The sequence below is a fragment of the Panthera leo genome, chromosome A1, assembly GCF_018350215.1.
Source record: "Panthera leo isolate Ple1 chromosome A1, P.leo_Ple1_pat1.1, whole genome shotgun sequence".
Taxonomy (NCBI): Eukaryota; Metazoa; Chordata; class Mammalia; order Carnivora; family Felidae; genus Panthera; species Panthera leo.
The window spans coordinates 210,877,190-210,898,677 of NC_056679.1; the positions used below are offsets into that span (position 1 = coordinate 210,877,190).

General features: G+C 42.3%; 1 protein-coding gene across 1 annotated transcript in view; it reads left to right on the forward strand.

Moving 5' to 3' along the window:
- Positions 1-536: 536 nt before the first annotated feature.
- The window catches only part of PRLR (prolactin receptor), a 171,500-nt gene continuing 150,548 nt past the window's right edge, over positions 537-21,488 (forward strand). Inside the window, exon 1 of the mRNA XM_042952211.1 lies at positions 537-762. The gene's annotated coding sequence lies outside the window, so the exon portion shown is untranslated. The remainder of the gene's footprint in view (positions 763-21,488) is intronic.

Here is a 21,488-nt window from a genome sequence, read left to right on the forward strand (position 1 = left end):
GCTTCGGGGTATCAAAAAAGAAAGCAAAACCTGCCTTAGGTCACTGTTTATTTGCTTTTGTCCCTTTTACTCTGACCCCTCCTTCTTCTCACGGAAGGGGAGATTCAACTCCCTGGAGACCCCCCCTCGAATATCGTCAAGCTGCTGTTCCTCAGAAATAAAGAAATTTGACACGGAGACACTCCACATCTTGGCTGCCAGGAGAAATACCATCTTCGAGGTCATTCCATGTATTGAGACATTTGTTATTGTTTTGTCAGTGTATTTTCTGGTGCAGTCCCGCGGAAGATGTGGGGCCCATATCACGCAAGACTAATGTGGGATCATCGGTTATTTCTTCTCCGCGTCTTTGCTGTCTTCCGGGGCCCCAACCCACCTCCCTCACCTTGTAAAACTGGCAGGCTCCGGACATTTTGCATGCTGAAGAAAATCACTGTTTTGCCTCCAGCAAGGAACAAGAATGTTGCAACACTGACTCCTCCTCTCATGAAGAAAGAGTGAACAAGTGCACCGAGTTGAGCTTCTCACAGAGCCACCGGGCTGGGGACGGAGGCGCCCAGGTTGGGCTCCTGAGACTCCAGTCTTCTGGACTTTCCCCAACCCCCGCTCCCGCCTCCGCCCCCTTCCCGTCTTACTCCCTCCTCACCCTCTGTCTGGATTCTACCGGCTGTTCGTGAAACAGCTTTGCACCCATTGGATCTCCACGTCCTTTTGCAGGAAGTGCTCACGGACTGTTACGGCAGACTTTGCTCCCAGGCAAAAGTGAGTAGACTGCGGCAGACGCGGGGGCTGCGGGTTCGAGGCCGGCGAGTTGGAAGGGTAGCGCGCGCGCGGCGCTCGGACTGCGGGTTCGAGGCCCGCGTGCTGCACGGACTGCTGCCTGGAAAGCGCCAGAACCCAGCCGGAGGCGGCAGAGTTGCTGCCCAGCAGCGGCCGCAGGTGCGAAAGCCGGGGCTCTGAGCGCAGTCAGCATTGCTGGCCCCCTCGGAGAAGAACTAAAAGTGCCCCCTCACCTTACAACTGCACACATTCGGCTTCTTTGTAAGGCATCTTCGGATGCGCCCTGGAGAGTGAGTTTCGGCGTGACTCCGGGATTCTCACAATGTAAATTATTTACATCAAACTGAAAAGAAAAAATAGCGGGAAGGGGCTCGGGCAGGAGAGGTGATGCCCGCGGGCTGGCGGGGCCCCGGGGCGGCGGAGCAGCCTCCCGGGCAGCGGGCGGGGAAAGTTCGGCGCGGCGCGCGCCGGCCAGAGAGGCGGGGCTCGCCGGCGAAGGCTGTGGGCGCCGAGGCAGGTGGGAGGCCTTCCAGCCGGGGAAGCGGCCGCGGGCCGGGCCCGCGGGCGGGCGCGTTCAGGTAACTGGGGATCCGGGCGCGGTGCTGGGGAGCCGGCCAGCGGGGCGGGAGTGCCGGCTCTTGGAGCAGGAAAACATCCTCGTAGTGACCTCTACCTGCATCCTGGGGAAGCCGCCCACGGTGCCCTAATGACTAGCCATTTAGGGTTTTATATGATTGGGCTTGAAAACGTTGCAAATAGCATTCTTAATCTGGAGCGATTCGTTTGTTTTCATTCATCAAGTTCACTGGCAAAGATTGCCCCCAGTGTCATGCTCCGTGGTCAGTGGAGTGCGCCTCTGGCTGTGCAAACTTGGGCAAGGCACTAGTCCTCTCTGGGCCTCTGTTTTCTTTGCAACATTTAGGGAAATTAATCATTCCATATACATATCCCATTAAACGTTATATGTGTGTATACATGACATATTTTATATATAATCATATAGAATATGCTAATATTCTATATATATCATATAGAATATATATTCTATATGATATATATAGAATATATATTCTATATATATTCAATATATATATTCTATATGATATATATAGAATATTAGCATATTCTATATGATAATATTCTATATGATATATATATTATATATTTTAATATATCATAACATATACAATTATATATCCTATAATATTTTATATATATAAATGGGGTAAATGTATTGAATAGTGTAAGGAAGAAGCAGATGAAATTTTTAATTTTAGTGATTCTTAAAAATTGGGAATCATGGGTCCTTTGGAGAATTATCTATGAGTTCTCCCCCAAGGGAAAAAATGTTCTTATGTACTGTACATAAAGTTTTGCAAGCAATCCCTCAAGGTTTGTAACTCTCCTTGAAGATCCTGCCTGAACCCCAAGCAAACATTCCTTTCCTTCCTTTTGAGCACATTTTGTATCAAGACCACCCAGCTAAACCCTTGCTGGCAGCTGGGCTGGCTATGGAAGTAACAGCCTTCCTCTGGAGTCCGGAGTCAGCCTTGCTGCTGAAGGAGAAAGCGCTTCTGTCATAAGTAAGCTCCTGGGACACTGTTTCCCAAAGGCTTCACCAACCTCTGCTTCCTGGGGAGCCCTCCTCACAAACTCTTTTAATGACTTTCCTAAGGTGATGGTCCTCAGCCCTAGAGATTTCAGTCCTACAAACAGCACTTGAGAGCCACCTGTAAAAGGTCACCGTCTGTCTCAAAGATAGCTCTTCAGGTCACCTAGCTGGATGCCAGAAAGTGGAGCCAAAGCTTTGTTTTGAAGGAAACAAAGTGCTGTTTTCTCTCCAGTGCGTGGTAGGAGTAGTGACAGTGTTCTTTTGGACCTGTGGACCTTCTTTTAAAGTACTGGGGACTCCTGTCTCGTGGGACCTGGGTCTTCCATTGGCAGTGCCAGCAAGGTACAGCAGAGGACACGTGGAGCTTTGGAACCCCACAGACTGGGCTTCAAATCTGGGCTCCCACACTCCGACAAGTTACTGAACTACGCTAAGCCTCACTTTTCCTGTTTGTGAAATGGGGAGCAATACTGCCTTTCTTGCACGGTTGTTAGGAAAATGGAAACTGAAAAATGGAAATTCCTGGTTCATAGTAATAAGCTGCTGTTAGGAATATTAATGTGAGGTTATAAGTAAGTGTTAAATAGTTCCATGCTTTTTTAGAACAGCTTACTTTCTCTCCTACAGGGCTTATGTCAGCAAAAGAATGAGTAAAGTCACTTCTGGTCTAATTATTCTCAGGGATGAGTGGTGAGTCTAGAATACAGAGTTGGCTTTCCTGCTTCATCTTCGTCAAGCAGAGCACTCTGTGTTGCCCGCAAATAACATGTGTCCAGACTGGCATGGATCCTCGACCCTTCCTCTCAATTCTCTTTTGGCCCATAATCTTGAACGTGAAATGTCTAGCTCTCTGCTCTTAGTGACAAACACCTCAGCGTGGAGACTCGAGCGGCTTCATGGTTGCATCCATCTCCAGATACGCGAGAAACTGTCTCTGTAAAGAGAAATGTCTCCACTGTCATCGTTCACAGTGTGGCTCAGATAGCCAGCTCAACTTATTCTCTCTGGTGTCTCTCCGTATCTCTCTTTTCCTCTGTCTCTTAGTTACAGTTACCCCTCAGTTATAAGAAGCTGGATGACGTAGAAATGTGGGAAAGAAATGCCAGAATTTTAAAGGGCAGTTGGATCCCCTCCAAGTAGCCCTTCCAAAGATCCATCAGTATATTGTGGCAAGGCAGTCTTGCATGCAAAGGTGACAGTATTGATATCTGCTGTCCCTTGAGCCATTAAGATGAACGAAGCGCTTTTCTACATCACCTCAGTTAATTCTCACAGCAACATTGCAAGGTATGCGTTATCATCTAAATCTTTACAAATACATCAAGGTTTATAAAAATTTACATTACTTGCCCAATCTGCAGAGCTGGTAAAAGGCAGAGCTGGGATCCAAGCCTGGGATCCCTGGACTTGGATCCCAGTTCTGCCTGACTTTGGCACTCACTCTCCCTGGCACCAGAAAGTTGCATCATGCCAACTGGGTCCCAACCCAGTTCTTTAGAACATTTAGGGCAGGAATAACCAAATCTTCTAGGTGATTGAAGTGGTGTGAACATATACTTTGCATGAGATACATATTAACAGGCAGCAACAATGAAATCGCCTGTGAAGAATAATTTTCCCAGCCCTTTCCAGATCCAGCTGTGACACTCCAGTTAGGCAATACTAAACCTCAGCAGGCGAGGCTGGCTCTAGGCCACCAACTTCCTGAGCGACTCTTTTAGCTTAAAAAGAGCCCTGGAATCTCCATTCTCTGCTACTTTAAAAAGGAACCTGGTCACCCTTTACGGTAACCTCCCTGTATTAAGCATTTATTCATTGAACAAATAACTTGCTGAGCTCTGAAAAAGACAGACAAGGTCCTGGCACTTGTGGAGCTTCTGTGCTAGAGACAGTGACAGATAAGAGGCAGGTGAGCAAATACATAAATAAGATGATTTCAGATATTAAGAAATGCTATGAAGAAGGTAAGGAGAGGCGGGGGCTAACAGGGCTTGGAGGCAACTTGAAATAGGGCAGCCAAGGAGATTTCCACAAAAAAGTCATTCTTGAACTTGTATAATAAGAGGGAGCCAGTCTGATGAAGGTCTGGGGAAAGGACTGCCTTAGCAGAAGAACCTCCAGGGAAAGATCTGGAAGTGGAATAAATGAAGCAGTAGAGGGGTGCCTGGGTGGTTGGGTCGATTAAGTGTCCGACTCTTGGTTTTGGCTCAAGTCATTATCTCTCGGTTTGTGGCAGCCCCGTGTTTAGCTCCGTGCTGACAGTGCAGAGCCTGCTTGAGTGTCTCTCTCTGTCCCTCCCTTGCTCGTGCTCTCTCTCTCTCTCTCTCTCTCTCTCTCTCTCTCTCAAAATAAATAAACATTAAAAAAATTAAGCAGTAGAGCCTCAAATATGAGATGTCCCCTTGGAAATCAATATGGATTTTATATAGGGGAAATTACTGATTGCTTATTATATTCTTCTAGGCTGTGCTGTGGACTTAATGCGTATATTATTTAACCTTCCCAACAGTCTGTCAAGTTAGTTATTGTTGTCTTGCTTTGATAGTGGAAGAAACCAAGATCCATAGAAGGCAGGCAGCTGGCGCAAAGTTACAAAGGTGATATTTTAAATCCCATGGTCTGTTTTGCTAGCACAGCGTGTAGCTTTTGAGATCATCTCTTCCAGAAGATAGCAAGGAGCTAACAGAAGGAAAGTATCAAAAGTATATTGGGCGGCTAAACGAAGATAGTGATTTCTGTCTGATGCCCTAAATTCCAGTTGGTGTGTCTAAAGTTGCACACCAGTGCAATTGTGTAATAACAGCAGCACTAGCCACATGTGACGATGAGGTACTGAAAATGTGATTAGTCCAAACTGAGATGGCAGTCTGCTTGACTGAGATGTAAAATTAACCCTAGATTTCTTTAAGTTTATTTTTATTTCTTGAGAGAGAGAGAGAGAGAGAGAGAGAAAGTGAGCAGGGGAGGGGCAGAGAGAGAGGGAGACAGAAGCCCAAGCAGGCTCCGTGCTATCAGTGCAGAGCCTGATGCAGGGCTTGAATTCACAAACCATGAGATCATGACCTGAACTGAAATCGAGAGTCAGGGTTTAACTGACTGAGCCATCTAAGAGCCCCTACACCCTAGATTTCAAAGACCTAATACAAAAAAAAAACCTTATTGATTTTTATATTGATTATGTGTTAGAATGGTAAGATTTTGGATGCATTGGTTTAGATGAACTATATTACTAAAATTAATTTCATCTGTTTCCTTTCAATTTTTTTTATATTTGCATTTAATAGTACTGTTATAGACTAATAAGTTGACAAATACACGATAGGAAACTTTTCTCCCTTCTTCCTAACGTAATTTTTTCTCTAGTCTTGACCCAGACTTCTTCTGTCTTTCCCATCAGGTAAATCTCAAGAAGCTTTCAAATATCCTATGACCAAAGGGTCGTTTTGAATATAGCTTTAGATTTACCTTAAAATCACTTCCAAAGACAATGTCTTTGTCATTCTGGAACCTGGTAAAATCAGATTAGGAGACAGCCAGCCTTCATGTTTGTGTGCAAAGTCCATCACATAAGTCATGTCACTGGGGTAATGAGTATCTCTCCCTCTCTGTCCTTTTGCTTTAAAACAGCCTGAACAATACATAGTCCCAGTTTCCAGAAGGACTTCCCCAAAAATATCACAGTCCATTTTGGTTTCTTTTGTCCATTAGCTAAAATGACCCTTGAATATCATGTCAGCAAAGTAGAGATATGATTTGTTCCTGCCATTCCATGTATTCCAGAGGGAAAGCAGTCAGATTGTGAAGTTGTTAGAGGAAGCCTCTGGCCTGGGATGTCAGAGGCCTGGATCCTATTTTTGTCTACTGGTTTGTGCGTTGCCCTCACCCTGCTTCCCCCAGCAATCCTGTAGGAAGTCCAGAGTTCATGAGATAATGTCACATAAAGTGCTCACGAAGAAACAAATGGACCATGGTTATCACTGAGGACCTGAGGACTGTAGACATTCATCTGTGGGGAAGAATTTGCTTTCCGTAGATTGAGCAAAGCACTATATGGAATGTTCTTTCAGGTATATGGTTAACATCTGTTCATTTTCACTTAAAACCTAAATCTGAGGGGGAAATGACAGAAGCTGAGCATACTCGGATTTTAGTGTATCTACATCAACAGCGACACATATTTTTCAGCATCTTCTAAGCCAAGAAGCCTGTATCAGAGTCCATAGGGAAAATAACAGAACAAAACAGGTCTTTGCTCTGGAGGAACATGTTAACTTGTTGAGAATATGGGCATAAACAGGAGACACCAGGATCAATGTCAGATAACATTCTCCAAGTGTTATAGGAATGAAACAGAGTTTGGAGATTCCAGAGGGCAGTGTGCCCGAGAAAGACGAGGTAAGAGATGGGCATTGAAGGACATAAAACTAGGCTAAAGACAGATGGAATGGGGACTGGGTATCAGTATAACTTTTTTTTTTAACTCCTCAGAATATTGTGGTTTAAAAAGCTTATTTATTTTGAGAGAGAGAAAAAGTGTGTGTGAGCAGGGAAAGGGCAGAGAGAGAGAGAGAGAGAGAGAGAGAGAGAGAGAGGGAGAAGGCCCAAGCAGGCTCCACACTATGAGCACAGAGCCAGACTTGGGGCTCAAACTCATAAGCTGTGAGATCATGACCTGAGCGGAAATCAAGAGTCAGATGCTTAACCCACTGAGCGACTCCGGTGCCCCTCCCCAGAATATTCTAAAGTGAATATTCTGACGTAGAGTTGAAAACCACTGAGCAAAAGACACAAGGTTTTTATATCATGATCATGGGAAATAAAATTTAAAGGGTAATATTTTAAAGGAGATTAAATGGACAATCAGCATGTGTGGTCTTTCCGGAAATTTTATATAACGCGTATATCTATCTCTGTGTGGTCTTTGGGATTCACAGATAATTGGTGTTCACAGTGATCCTCCCCACTTGGTGGTGGCTAAAAACTGTCACCAGCTGCCCATTCCCTTACTCTGTGTGTTTTTGCAGTGCCCCGTAGTTAATCCTGGCTAAGCGTCGGGCAGCTGGTATCCACAGTTTATTGTACCCACCAGACTTTGCATAAACGTTGCAAAGGGCTTTAGTATCATGCCCATTAGTGCCCCATAGTAGTTATTTTACAGTAACCGGTAATCGTCCCTCACCTCTCCAACTTTACAGATTGGGAAATAGAATTTAATTCCTTGCCTTGGGCCTTGAGGCTAACTGGCAACAGTGGTGAAATTAGAATTCTCAGCCACTGAATTCCCCGGATCTGCTTCGGCTCCCAGAGTGAGTCTGTGCAGTCTCCAGCTGGTGTTAGAATACTCTGTCCTGGCAATGTTATTTCTTCAATGAATGAATCAGTGTTACAGATCAGTAGGTGAAAGATGACAAGTCGGCCCGAGCTGCAGTGCTGTGACGAGCGGCAGCAGGCATAGGCGGCCACAGCAGTCGCTCCAGGTCGGCCACCACCGACTTGGAGTTTCTGTTCCCCTGCAGCTGTTGCCATGCGTGTTACAGCTCCTCCGTTCCCACCTCTGGGAAGGGAAGACTCCTTAAGCCCCAGGGCTCTTGGGCTATTCCAACTCCTCTCCTCTGAAACTCCTGTTTTCTGAAAGGACATTGATTTTTATTTTGTTACACACCTGAAAAAAAGAGAAGAAGACACAGCAATTTTTACAGCTCCGTTTTTAAAGAAGTCTTTGTATGTTTTGGGAACTTTGGGTTTACTGCCAGTAGTGAGGCCGCGAGGTCTTTATGAAAGGTAATGGGGAGAAGCTGGAGCCTTGACATTAGAGCCTCTTCAGAACAAGAAGATGGGTTAGTTTTGCCCCATCCCCAAATGATTGTTTTCTTTTTCTCTGTCTCCAAATCCATTACTGACTGGAAAACAATTTCCAATGTCTTCAGGTACAGCAAAAATCAAGCCTCTGAAACAGGAGTCCTCACCACCGATTGCTCATGGTAGTCATCTTGGGAGCTTTAAAAAATACAGATGCCCAGGCCCCACCCACAGAACCGTTGAATCAAGGCTCTGGGGATGGAACTGGGCATCCGTATTTATTTACAGTTGTCCAGGTGATTATAATGTGCATCAGTAAGAGCAGATCTTACTGCTCAGCTAAGATCCAAATCTTAATTACTTATTTATATTTCTTTTTTTTGTCTTGTTTTAGGTCACATGACCCCAGAGAACCATCCAAACCATATTTGTGTTGTCATTCTACTCTTTGGGAAACATGGCTTCTAGAATAATATATAATAATAACAATAGTAATAACAATAGTAATAACCGGGGCACCTGGGCGGCTCAGTCGGTTAAGTGACCGACTTCAGCTCAGATCATGATCTCATGGTTCGTGGGCTTGAGCCCCGCGTCAGGGCTCTGTGCTGACAGCTCAGGGCCTGGCTCCCGCTTCAAATTCTGTGTCTCCCTCTTTCTCTCTGCCTCTCCCCCACTCATGCTCTGTCTCTCTCTCTGTCTCTCAAAAATAAATAATCATTAAAAAAATGAGAAAAAAAAAAGTATTCTACTTATCTAACTCCAAACTCAGAATGGCCCTGCATAGCCTCATGACTAAGATTTCTGTAAGTGCAATTTGGAAATAAGATTGCCAAAAGCTTGATAATTATGAGATTGGAAGATAAAGGTTAAGGTTTTCTGCTGCCCATGTATTAAATTTCCCAATTGCTATGTTGATCTTTAGCAACACTTGCTTTCCTCTCTTAGCCATTTTAAAGCCAATTAACCCCATTCCTGTTCACACCCTTATTAAAAATATAATTACAGCAGTATTCTCCATGGACTGTCATTGCATACATAGACTTTACCACGTGAATTGGCCAAGAACTAACTAGGTTGTGTAAAACGCTCTCAGCCCCGAGAGATCATTTGGGATGCAGAGGCTACCAGCCCCAGAGTAGGCTAGGTGAGTCATAAATTTTAGTTTGCAAAGAGACAATTACAAGTCACCCAAATGTAGAAGAAAAAACACAGGGTACACAAAATGGTTGTAGAATCAATCTTAGAATATTTTCTCCAGGGTCGAGTTAAGTCTGTGGCTCCAGCCATTCCCGGAAGGTTATATTAATGCCAAAAAGCAACCAGTGTTTTGTACTAGATTTGGAGGGCAGGGGAGAAAGGAAATGATGCATCATTGTACTTATCTGGAGTGTTAAGGTTGCAGCATCAGAGGAGAAGAAATTGTGAAGGAGGTTGCAGAGAGAAGGGTCGGCAAAGACCCACTGGTAGCCAAGCATCATGGACACTGGTAATTTTTTATTCGCTCAACTTTTATGGAGGGCCCGCTGTAGCCCAAGGCTGTTATATGACCTGGAGAGAGAGCGATGAAGTTCCTGTCCTCATGGAATTTACAGTCCAGTGAGAGGAAACAGATATCCACATGAAGACACCGGTAAATAAAATCCAGTAAGTTGGTTGGTGCTTTGGGGACAAATAAAGTGAGGAGGGAGTAGAGTCTGATGAAGCTGCTTTAAATAGGATTATGGGAGTTGTTCTCTCTGAAGTGTTGGCATTGGAGCTAATACATCAGTGTTAAAGCAACACAAAGATCGGGAGGAAAGAAGGCCAGGTAGAGGGAACAGCAAGAGTAGCAGCCCTGAGGTTGGGAAAGATTTGACACTTTCGGGAAACAGAAAGGAGACCAGTATGGCTGGATCACAGTGACAAAGAGATAGAGCATCGGGCAGGAAAACAGCCCCGAGGGCCGGAGGTCATGGGATGGAGTTAGGATTTTGGTGCTTTAAGGAAACCATTGGGAGGTTTTAAGCAGGGGAGTAATGTGTTCTACATGGCACTTTAGAGATCTCTCAGGCTTCTGTGTGGAGAATGGAGTGTAGACTGGAAGCAGAGGGAGGACATGGCAGGTACAGGAGGAGGTGACAATGGATCAGCCAAGATGGGAGCAGTAGAAGGAGGATTGGGTTCAGGAGCAAGTTTGGAGGTAGGGCCAGATGGCGGACCTCGTATTGTCTGACATCATTTTTCCTGCCCTCTCCTGACTCAGGCCACTGGTTTTGAACCGAAATGGAATAATATCTAATGCTATTTGGAAACGTTAGGGATTTTGACCTCAGCTTATTTAAGCAGAAAAAAATCAAATTCCTGTCCAAGGAGAAACTTGTTTGTTGCTTTTTACCACATAACCATAAAAATTTCATCTTATCTCATAAGAGTGTTTTGATGGATTCTGTTGTTGTTGATTACTGTGCTTTCCATAAGGGCTGGAAATATCACATTCACATTGCTAAAGTTTATCTTTTTCTGAGTGTTTTGACACTCTGGCTGCATTTACCGAATCCTTCCTGCCATCAGGCATTTATACAGGGCTTTTTGCAGTTGGTCAGTTTCTCCATGTAAATGCTGACATCATAATAGCAAGCATTTAGCAAGCACTTACTACGTCCAAGGCATTGTTTCAAGAATTTCACATTTATCCCTCCCAGCCATCCTTTGATTAAGTGCCCTTATGATTATCATTTTATAAATGAAGAAACTGAGGCAGAAATAAAGAGGTTAAGTCATGTGTCCAAAAAAGTTGCAAAGCCAGGGTCTGCACTGAGGCTGGCTGCAGAGCACCAGGTTCTCAGTCACTAAGCTGTGCCGCTTTCCTCCTGTCTCCTTTTCTCTAATTCCTGTATAACTGAAGCTGCTACCTTCAGAGTCAGACTTGTTTCTCCTGCATAAACCCCACAGTACCACTAAGAGGCGCTTCAACAGGGCAGGGCTCTCATGAACAGTACTGGAGAGGAAATGCCATAATTCAGAGGCTGGATGATTCAGTCCCTCTCCAGAAGGACCTCCGTCTAAACCACCTGCCATCTGACAAGGTGGGAGGGGAACCACGCACCCTCCCGGAGAGCTGGCTGAAAAGAGTTGGCAACACCAGAGGACTCTATGAAATGCCCCCTCTTCTCCTCACCTCCTCTCCTGCCCACTGCTCAGAGTTCCTGTGTTGTGCCCACCTGTCTGTCTCTTCTCAAAAGACAGAAGAAATCAAAGTTTCTCAATATGCTGTGCGACAAATTCTGGTTCCTCTCCAGGGTCATCTGAAGCTGGTCTTTAGAAACTAACGACAACAAAAGGATCATTAATTCATTTGTTACCACATTTTTGCTTTAGAGATGCTGTAGATTCTCTCCAGAGTTTCATTATTATATGTGAAATAATCCTGGGGAACATAGTAGTCCATACTGTTTTCTCTACCTTCCACTGCATATCTGCTTCCAGAAAATTCTCTCAAGTTAGTTTTCCAATAATTAGGGTGAGTGTAACACACCTTCTTCCTTTCCTAATGATAGTATCAGCAATGAATTTAACAGAATTGAGGTTTATACAAAGAAATGCATTAAAATTTCTTTAATTCCATTAAATTCTTTAGCGATGATTGTGGAGGCAATAACTGTGATAACGTATCTTCTTTGCTATAAGTTTTAACTTACTAAATATTTCAGTTAAATAGTTAAATAGAATTGCCATAGGGTAATTTTCTATAGAAATTGACATGCATTCATTGGAAGTGTTGAATTTATCTAACCAAATCATCAATCTGTTCGTTTAACTCTTTGGTTTTCAATAAAACTATTATTTTCAAGTGTTATACAGTATATGTTCAGATATTTCTTACGGTTGTATTAACTTCCAAATTCAAAACTATAAAGGAAAAAGAGAACTATAGTTATAGTTGCGTTAGACTCTTGTCCTATTTAAGTTAGGAAGTTTGCAGTGGAACATCAGTTAATTAAAGAAAGTTTGAAAAACATTTGAAGTCTTTGAATATCCTCCAAATAGCTCAGGACCCTAGAAATAGCTTAACTTGAAAAAACTCGTCTTTGAACCAATAAGGTAATTTCCTCCTTTTTTGGACAGTTTTGATGAAACACTCAGCAAAAAGTGACAGTGAATATTTACCAGATGTGGATGTCTCCTGAAACCAAGTCATTCAAATATCAGAGCAGTGTGATGGCAGCTGTTCGATCATCAGGGTGACTCTGCCACGTTAGTCAGGGTTTGACTAGAAGAGTTTTATGTTTCTTTTAGCAAAGTTTTCTGATTTTACTTTTCAAAGGACATCACTGAAACCATAACACTGTTCAGATCTGTGACTTTTAAAATTGTATTTGTTTCTGTGCGCAGTTTAAAATTCAAGGTACAAAAGACTGTTCGTTGAAAACTACTTCTCCTCTCTCCTATCTCACAGCCACCCATTGCCCTCATTGGCAATCGCTCTTTCTAGATAATTGTCAAAAATGGGCCAGGCCTGCATGAGAATGCACTATGAATATGAATGTGGGCTAGGTGTCCTTTCTTTTAGTTATTTCATAGCTGTGATGCTGTGACTCTGTGAAGCTAGAGCCCACATTTGGTTGCTGACTTCCCAGTCCTACTAGCACTGATTCTGTATGGGTACTGGAGCTTCCTGTCTAAACTCAAGTATATTATTCAGTGTGGCTAGTGGAGAATGAACAGCAGTATTTTGGAAGAAGGGTTCGGGTGACAAGTATGGAGGAGGAAATGCAATTACATGAGAGGCCCATGTATGGGTATTGGTAGGCATGCATTTTCAATGGCAATTTCATAAATCATCCAGATGGAGCCGTTAAGTGTCAGGGTGAGAGTCACCCCTCTGTGCCTTATTTTCACATCTCTACAGTCAGAACACCAAAACATACATTCAGCAGCTGCTGGGAGAATAAGACAAAATAAGTGTATGTATAACACTTGGGGCCAAGGAAGTACTCCGTTCATGGGAGTCGTTAGGAAAGAATTCATGACTTAGTGGGGAGACTGACAAGTGTACAGTCAGTGAGGCAAAATTCCACGGACATGGACTCGGTGTTGAGTCTGAGCTTAGCATGACTTAATGAGCCTGTAAGGCCCTCAGGAACCCTTATATGTGCCATTGGGTCCAGCCATTTCCCTTCCTTCTTGCACTTCACCAGCAGACCAATATGCTGCTTCTAGCAAATTCTAAAAGAATTTGTCTTCTCCGAATACAAAAGCAGTATATTCCTTCTTTCTACTGGATCTGCTTCAAAGTTGTGCCACGAGGAAGGATCCATGGAAAGTTTGCTAAACTTCACTTGAGCCTCAGTCTCCTTATTTCCAAAAATGGAGATGATAATGCCTACATTCCAGGACTACTTCGAGGGTGGAGTACAATAATGGATGCAAAACACCTCATCTATGCTTGGCCCTCAAAATGAGCTTGTGCCCTTCTCCCATGACCGCATATATTCGGATGGGTAGAGCGTATGTCACACAGGGAAGAAAGGCTCGGGAATTGTAATAATTTGTTGATTTGGTGCCTTGTACCCCCAGCCACAAACGGTGTACTTTCAGGGCCATTCTCCTAGCCAGATGCCTAACTGGAGAACATGAGCCTTCGGAACCCAAATCTGATAAGTACGCGGGAAGACTCCTCAAGAGAGGCGAAGCTAAGAGATAAGCTAAATATACCTTCTCCAGTTGTCCTACATTTGATGCCAGCAGGCAAATCAGAGCCCGTCGGGCGACGTGCAATTCTGAGAAGCGAGGAAAGTGAAGAAGCACTTGTTCTTCCTCTGGGAAAGCCAAGGCAAGTGGAAAAGCTCCGAAATCTATTGTCCTGTTGCAAGCACAACGAGGAAAGCTGGAGATGCGCTGCCAAAATCACGTGGCTGGTGAAAACACGGCTTCCTGCTCGTGGTAGAGAGCCTGGCTGACGACTCTCAGACTGGACAAAGGCCTCAATGGCCAGGGGCCACTCTGCAGGAACTGGGCCCCAGGCACCTCGGATTGAAAACCAACCTAACAAAGCGTGTCTGTTTCCACTTGTGAGAGATGAAATGATACGGGTTTTGTGGAAAGTCAGATGCTTACAAAAGCAAAATGCCTGCCTTCCTCCGGCCAGCCACATGGAACAGCCACATGGAAGGGGCCTCAGACTCACTGGCTGTGTGCCACTGGCTCTGGGGACTGCTCTAGAAGGAACAATGAGGTTTAGAGGCTTGTTGTTATTCACTGTCTAATTCTTACTCTTTCCATTGATTTCAAATTCCTTCAACGTAATTGTAACTTGTGGTATAAAAAGGAAACTTCCACTTGTGAACAAAGTCTCTAGTAAGAGTCCAATAACAAAAATCTACAGAAGACCAAAATAGTCTTTTGTAGTTACCAGCAGTGACCAGGGCTCCACATAGCCTGTGTTGTGTTGTTAAGGTAAGAATCGATCATGTCCGGGGAATACTGTGAAATGTAACGCATGGTCAAAGTGTAGTAGCTTAAAAGGTGGTGGATTTCTTGTAAAATTGAAATCACATGTGGCAGCTTAGGGAGATCTTCAACTGGAACATAAGCGGTGCTTATGGATTCTCACCAAAGTTCTCAGGAAATGGAGTAAGAACTTGGCAAATACATGTCAGATGTAAAACCACTTCCCACAGTGGTATTTCATGGAGAAATGGGTGGCTCAGTCAGTTAAGTGTCTGACTCTTGATTTTGGCTCAGGTCATGATCCCAGGGTCATGGGATTGACCCCCACAATGAATGTGGAGCATGCTTAAGAGTCTCTCTCTCTCTCTCTCTGTCTCTCTCTCTGTCTCTTTCTCTTTCTCTTCACTTTCTCTTTCTCTCTCTCTCTCTCTCTCTCTCTCTCTCTCTTTCTCTTTCTCTTTCTCTTTCTTTCCCTTTCTTTCTCTGTCCCTCTCCCCCTCTTCTTCCACTCTAAAATAAAAATAAAAGTAAATAAATAAATAAACCAAAGTGGATATTGACTGGGACCTTTTCACTGATACTCTTTTGGGAGCAATGAATTTCAAACAGGACATGATTATCATACAACGTGATAGGTAGCTCTGATTATCCAAGCAGCTAGGGCATTGTTCAGTGGCAAAGCATTAAGCTTCTCCGGGAATCTCTTCTGTGTAGGTAGACGGCTGCTATGGAGACTGCCTTTTTGTGGGTGAATTTGCCCAGCAGATGGCAAACATTCAGTGGGAGAGGAAGGATGGTACCCGTTATTGCTGACGATGGTTGAAAATGAAATTACTTTAATGAATGTCGTACTTGGACTTGGTGACTCAGTCAGAGCCCTGTACACGAAGAGCTCACTCCTGATGTCTCAAAGTTGAGATCTTGATCATAAACTGCCTTTTTCCCCTCGGTTTTGACAGAAAATTTAAATTCTCTAAGGGATGTTTTAAAATGTTTTGAATGTATGAATGTTTTAAATGTTTTAAAAATATGAAAGGATCTTAATAGTGCCAACCCCAAGAGCGATTCCCAGCCTTCTAGCTGATACCAATTTGTCATGTGTGAACTACATTCAACTACAAATTCCACCTTTAATTAACAATGGTCTCTATATTCTGGGTGATACTGTCACAAGAGGGATCGAGGCAGTTGCCCACAAGTGAAAATTTGTCCCAGAATATATGTTTTGTTATGCAAAGTGGGAACAAAAATACCCAACGATGCACAGTTTTTCTAAGTTGTTCTCTTATATAACCACTTAGGCAACATAACTGTTGTGATTACCAAAGTCGTGTCATAATACATGTATACAAATTGATTTCATATCAGCGAACTTCACTGGGGAAAAAAAAGAAATCACTATTTCTGAAGACTATGACTTTGGGTTTTTTGTGGAAATATTCACTGCTAATATATTTGGTGTACAGGAAAGTGCAGTATTTTGATCTGAAAATCTGAAGCTGTGGTCTCAGTTCCAGCTGACCTTGTGACATCATTTCATATTTCTGAGTTTCATTTCCCAACAATTCCATGATTCTTTATAGATGGGGAGCTCAAAAATGGAAAGCATCAACAGCTAAATGCAGTCAGAAGCCTATTTTCTCCTCATCTTCCTAACGTTCAGGGAGCATCCTTAACTTGACTAACAAACCTCCAAAGGTACGATGGTCAAATGATGGGTAAATACACATTTTTTTAAGCCTTTTCACATGATTATCAGGAATTGCTGCCCTAGCCAAAATCCTGCACCAGCCAAGGAGTGTTCATGTAGAAGAACTTATTTTATCCTGCTTCATGTGGACCTCAAATATGAATAATGTTCGCATGTTCCTAATATATCTTAGACTGGAATCAGCAAACTTCTTTTGTCAAGAGCCAGATAGTAAAATATTTTAGGACTTGTGAGCCACACAGCCATTGTCACAGTTACTCAACTCTGCCCTTGTCAGACAAAAACAGACCCATGGCGAATGCATAAATGAAGGAGTGCGGCTGTGTTCCAACAAAACTTCAATATCAAAAATAGCCAACGGGTCAGATTTGGCCCCTGGCCTATATTTTGCTGACCCCTGTTTTGGACCTTCTTAATACTGCAGTGTCCATCTGTTGTCATAACACAGATTCAATTTATACTAAATTCTGTTCAACTTATTAATATTTTAGTTAATGTCATATAATACATTATGAATCCGTTCTCATACCATCCATGAATTTATCTGAATTTTTGTTTGATCTACTAAAATTTATACTATATTACATCATGAATCTGTTGTCATATCCTATGAGAATTTTAAAAATCTTTGTTTATCCCATCAATATTTGGAGTCCATAACAAACACACCTTGAGGTAACAAGTATCTTAAGTTATCAAGTGGATGATGTAGTAAATCCTCTCCCCCTTCCTTAACTCTTTCTGATGCAAAGAGATTTTACATAATTACAGTATTGGGAATAAGTTTATCCTATTCCTATCTTTCTTGGTATTAACCATATCCTGTGACAGCTTTTATCTTTGCAGACAGAATAGCTCTAATCTTCACGATTTGTGCTTAAATAACCCCGTCTCCCCCATCTCCTAGATCATTATATGCCTCCATCACTGAGTCTCTGTGGGCTCTCTGGGTCCTTGAAGTATAGGGACTAGACAGGGACAGAGTGTTCCAGGCTGGTCACATCATCTCTTCCTAATGCTGCCCCGTTGTACCTTTTGACTGCAGCAAGCAATAAACAAAGTAAAAATGTGAAAGTGGGGAAGAAATTGAGAAAGGATTTTTGGAAGAGCAAAATGGACCACATGAAAAGGAAACATTGACTCTTGCGAAACATTCTGAACTGGCAACTAATGCATTGTGTAATTTCTTTAAATCTTAGTTGTAACCACAATTAAGCTTTCTGGAGTGTTGAAAAATGAGAACAAAACTAATATCCTGGTTTGCCTAAGAATGATCCTGTAGTAATGTAGAGTGAAGAGCTCTGGTAAGAGTTTGTCTGTGATGGATACCAACCATGCAGAATTTACACAAGCCACACTTCTGTGAGATGAGAAAATTTGGGACATTAATTTAGCACACGGGGCTAAATAGCTGTGAAGTGAGCTCTGCTGCCCAGACAAGACCACACTCCTAATCTGGGAAAATCTACCTTTGCGTTGAATTATCTCCTCTGCCTTCCTGAGCCAGTGGGAAATGTTAACCTGAATTTAGTGAGATCAGTTATAGAGGGACTGTGTTGGCATTAAAAGTCCTGTGCAAAAGGACTTTATATACATTTTCAAAACCTTTTTAAAACGTAATGTTATATGATGATCAATTATATGTATTCAAATTACAATTTATCACAGGGTGCCTTGGTGGCTTAGTCGTTTAAGCATTCTACGCTTGATCTCGTCTTGGGTCATGATCTCCTGGTTCTGTTTGTGGGATTGAGTCCCGCGTTGGGCTCTACACTGACAGCTTGGAGCCTGCTTGCTATTCTCTCTCTCCCTCTTTCTCTGCCCCTCTCCTGCTTACACTCATGCTCTCTCTCTCTCTATCCCACTCTCTCTCAAAACAAATAAATAAAACTTTTAAAAAATGTATCATAGTCATCATTAGAAGTAATCCTGCAAAATTTATGAAACTAACATATCAAACCACTTAGACACTATGCTAAGTGCCCGGGAAATAATAGTGAGCAGAATAGTCTCTTCCCATGTAGAGCTCATAGTATAATGAGGAAATAGATGTCAATCGAATTCATGTATGTTTGTAAGTATGGTAAGGACAACAGAGGAGAGGCATGTTATTTACTAAGGAAGTAACCCTGAGAAAGTGATGGTTGACCTTAGACCAAAATGGGAAGGAAGAGTTAATTCAGCAAAAGGAACAGCACGTCAAAAGGCACCGAGGCAGGAGAGAGCGTGCCAGATGTGTGGGAATAGAAAAAAACTCAGAGTAACAAAATATAAGAAAAAGCTGGAGAATGAGAGAGAGAGGCCAGGCCACACAGGATCTTAAGGAGCAATAGGAAGCCTTTAAGGTGTTTGAAGAAGAGGGATAGCACGATCCTGCTGGTATTTTTAAAAAGGAAATAAACCAACAAGGGAAAAAATAGTTTAAGATTAATTTTTAATCTTTTTAAAAAATTAAAACCATCTAGAAAGAAAATTACTCAGGCTACTGTATGGAGAATATTGTGGAAAACAAGAGCCAATGCCTATGCATTGCTTAGAGGTTAAGACACTTGGCAAGAAAGATGAATAGCAACAGTAACTTGCCTCATATGATTTTTAAATTCTAGCCTGGAAGGTGGCCCAAGCCTTTGTACCATCAAACAGTTAAGATGGTCCTTCAGGAAATGTTTGGAAATGAATGTTTTACCACACAGTTTGACATCCATGAATTTTAGTACTTTGGGATCTCAGGCACGTACTTCAGAGGATGAAAAAAGAGATTTAATTAGCTTCTGTTTACGAACTCACCAGCCATGACTTTCCTTACTGTCCATGTGGTATTTCCGTCTCTAGGAATTACTTCCAGCAATAAGCCAACTAGTTGGTGTATCCTCCAAATCTGGTCAATTCTGAACTTTGGGTCTTAAGTACCTTATTGGTCTTTGACGATTTTTTTTATTTGCCTACCTCTTGACTTATTTTGCCCCAGAAGAAGAAACTTTTCCTTTTTTTTTTAAGTTTATCTATTTTTGAGAGAGAGAAAGAGCATGAGCAGGGGAGAGGCACAGAGAGACAGAAGAGAGAGAGAGCATGTGCATTTGTGCAAGCAGGAGAGGGGCAGAGAGAGGGAGAGAGAGAATCCCAAGCAGGTCCCACGCCCAGCACAGAGCCCAACTCAGGGCTTGATCTAGTGAGAACGTTGAGATCATGACCTGAGCTGAAATCAAGAGCTGGATGCTTAACCAACTGAACCACCAAGGCGCTCCCCCAGGAGAAGAACCCTCTTAGATGAATCAGGTCTAAGAAAGTTTAATTTTCTTTGATACTTTAAGGAGGTGGAGGAAAGTAATTTTGCATAGGAATATAAATGTTTGTGGAATGCCTGGGTGGCTCAGTCAGTTAAGCCTCCAACTCTTGGTTTCAGCTCAGGTCATAATCTCACAGCTTCATGGGTTCAAACCCCACACCAAGCTCTGCTCTGGCTGTGGAGAGCCTGCTTGGGATTCTCTCTCTCCCTCTCTCTCTGCCCCTTTCCCACTGGTGTTTATGATCTCTCTCTCTCTCACTCTCTCTCTTTGTCTCTCTCTCCCTCTCAAAAATAAATAAATAAAAACTTTTTAAAAAGAATATAAATGTTTGCTGTTCAGCATATTATGGAATAGGTCCCTCAAGTTGGTGAAGGGTTAGAAAAATGAATTTTTATATAGGCTCAAAATTTTAATTACTTTTTTCTGGCATTGTGGAATGGAATAAAGAAAATGAATATCACCATAATTCCACCACCTAGAAAAAGATTACTGTTTACATATAATCATTTTTCCTCTCATTTTTTAAAAAACATTAGCAATATATATACATTTCCAAAACCTTTTTAAAATGTAATGTTACATGATAATCAATTATATGTATGTCAATGATTTCTGAAAACATGTTTTTTAAGCCATCATAGCATTCCATCATAGCAATGTACTGATTTTGCCAATTTGATAAGTCTAAAAGAATGTTATTTTCATTTCTTTCGTTACCAGGAATAATTTTTTTTCATACATTTACCATTCTTCATATTTCTTCTTGTATGGATTCCCTTTTATAGCCATTATCAAAATTTCTATTTGTCTCCCAATATTCTCTTAATTTTTAAAAAATGAACTCTTTCTATTTTAAGGATATTGAATCTATTTTCTATAATAATATAAATATTTTACCCAATTTGGTCTTTGTCTTCTAATTCTATGTACAGTATTTTTGATAAGCATAGATTTTTATGGCTTGAAGGCTATCAGTTTTTTTCTATGTGATTACTTATTAGCTGTTCATTCAACAAATACTTGTTGAGGGTCATGTATTAGGCACTAAGCTACATGATGGGAGTAAACCAGAAAACAAGACAGAGATGGCTTTGTCTTTTCAGAGCTTATAGTCTAGTGAGGAAGTAAGACAAAAACCAGGCCAGTTTAATATAACACGGTATAAGCTCTGTGAGAGGAAGTGTAGGGTAGCATGAGTCCCATAATCTGGACGTCAGGTTAAGAGAAGGCTTCTGGAAAGTAGCAACTTTCTAGCTGAGAATGAAGAGACAGGGCGATGTGAATTGGGGCAGAGGAAAGCAGTATGTGCAAAGGTTCATGTTCAGTGACCTAAATGCTAAATATCCCATGCATACAACATGGAGTGTATGTGCCAACGGGGAGGAGGGGAGTGATGGACAAGATATGAGCAGGAGCCCACTTGGGAGGCTGCTGTTTGCAGTAGTTCAGGAGACAGATGATGGGCAAGGAAGGTGCTGACCATATTCACTGGATAAACAATGGTTCGGTTATGTATTAAGTTCTTATGCGTATCCTACTGGCCACTGCAGAATAAGCTATTTAGTTTTATTGTCATATAAATGACAGTTCTTGGACCAACACCACGCTGGTTTTGAGTTTTATGAAACATGTAAACTGGTAGGGCATATAACTTCTCATCACTTTTCAGTTTCAAATTTAATGTCAGTGTGTCCTGGGTAAACTCTAAAATGATTTTGGAAAGTTAGAAAGCATATGTGTGTGTGTATAAATACACATGTATGTATGTATGTATGTATGTATGTATGTATGTATGTATATGCATGTGTACACACACATACACACACAATCTTCCATTGGTAACTGGAGAATGCATTAAACGTATAGG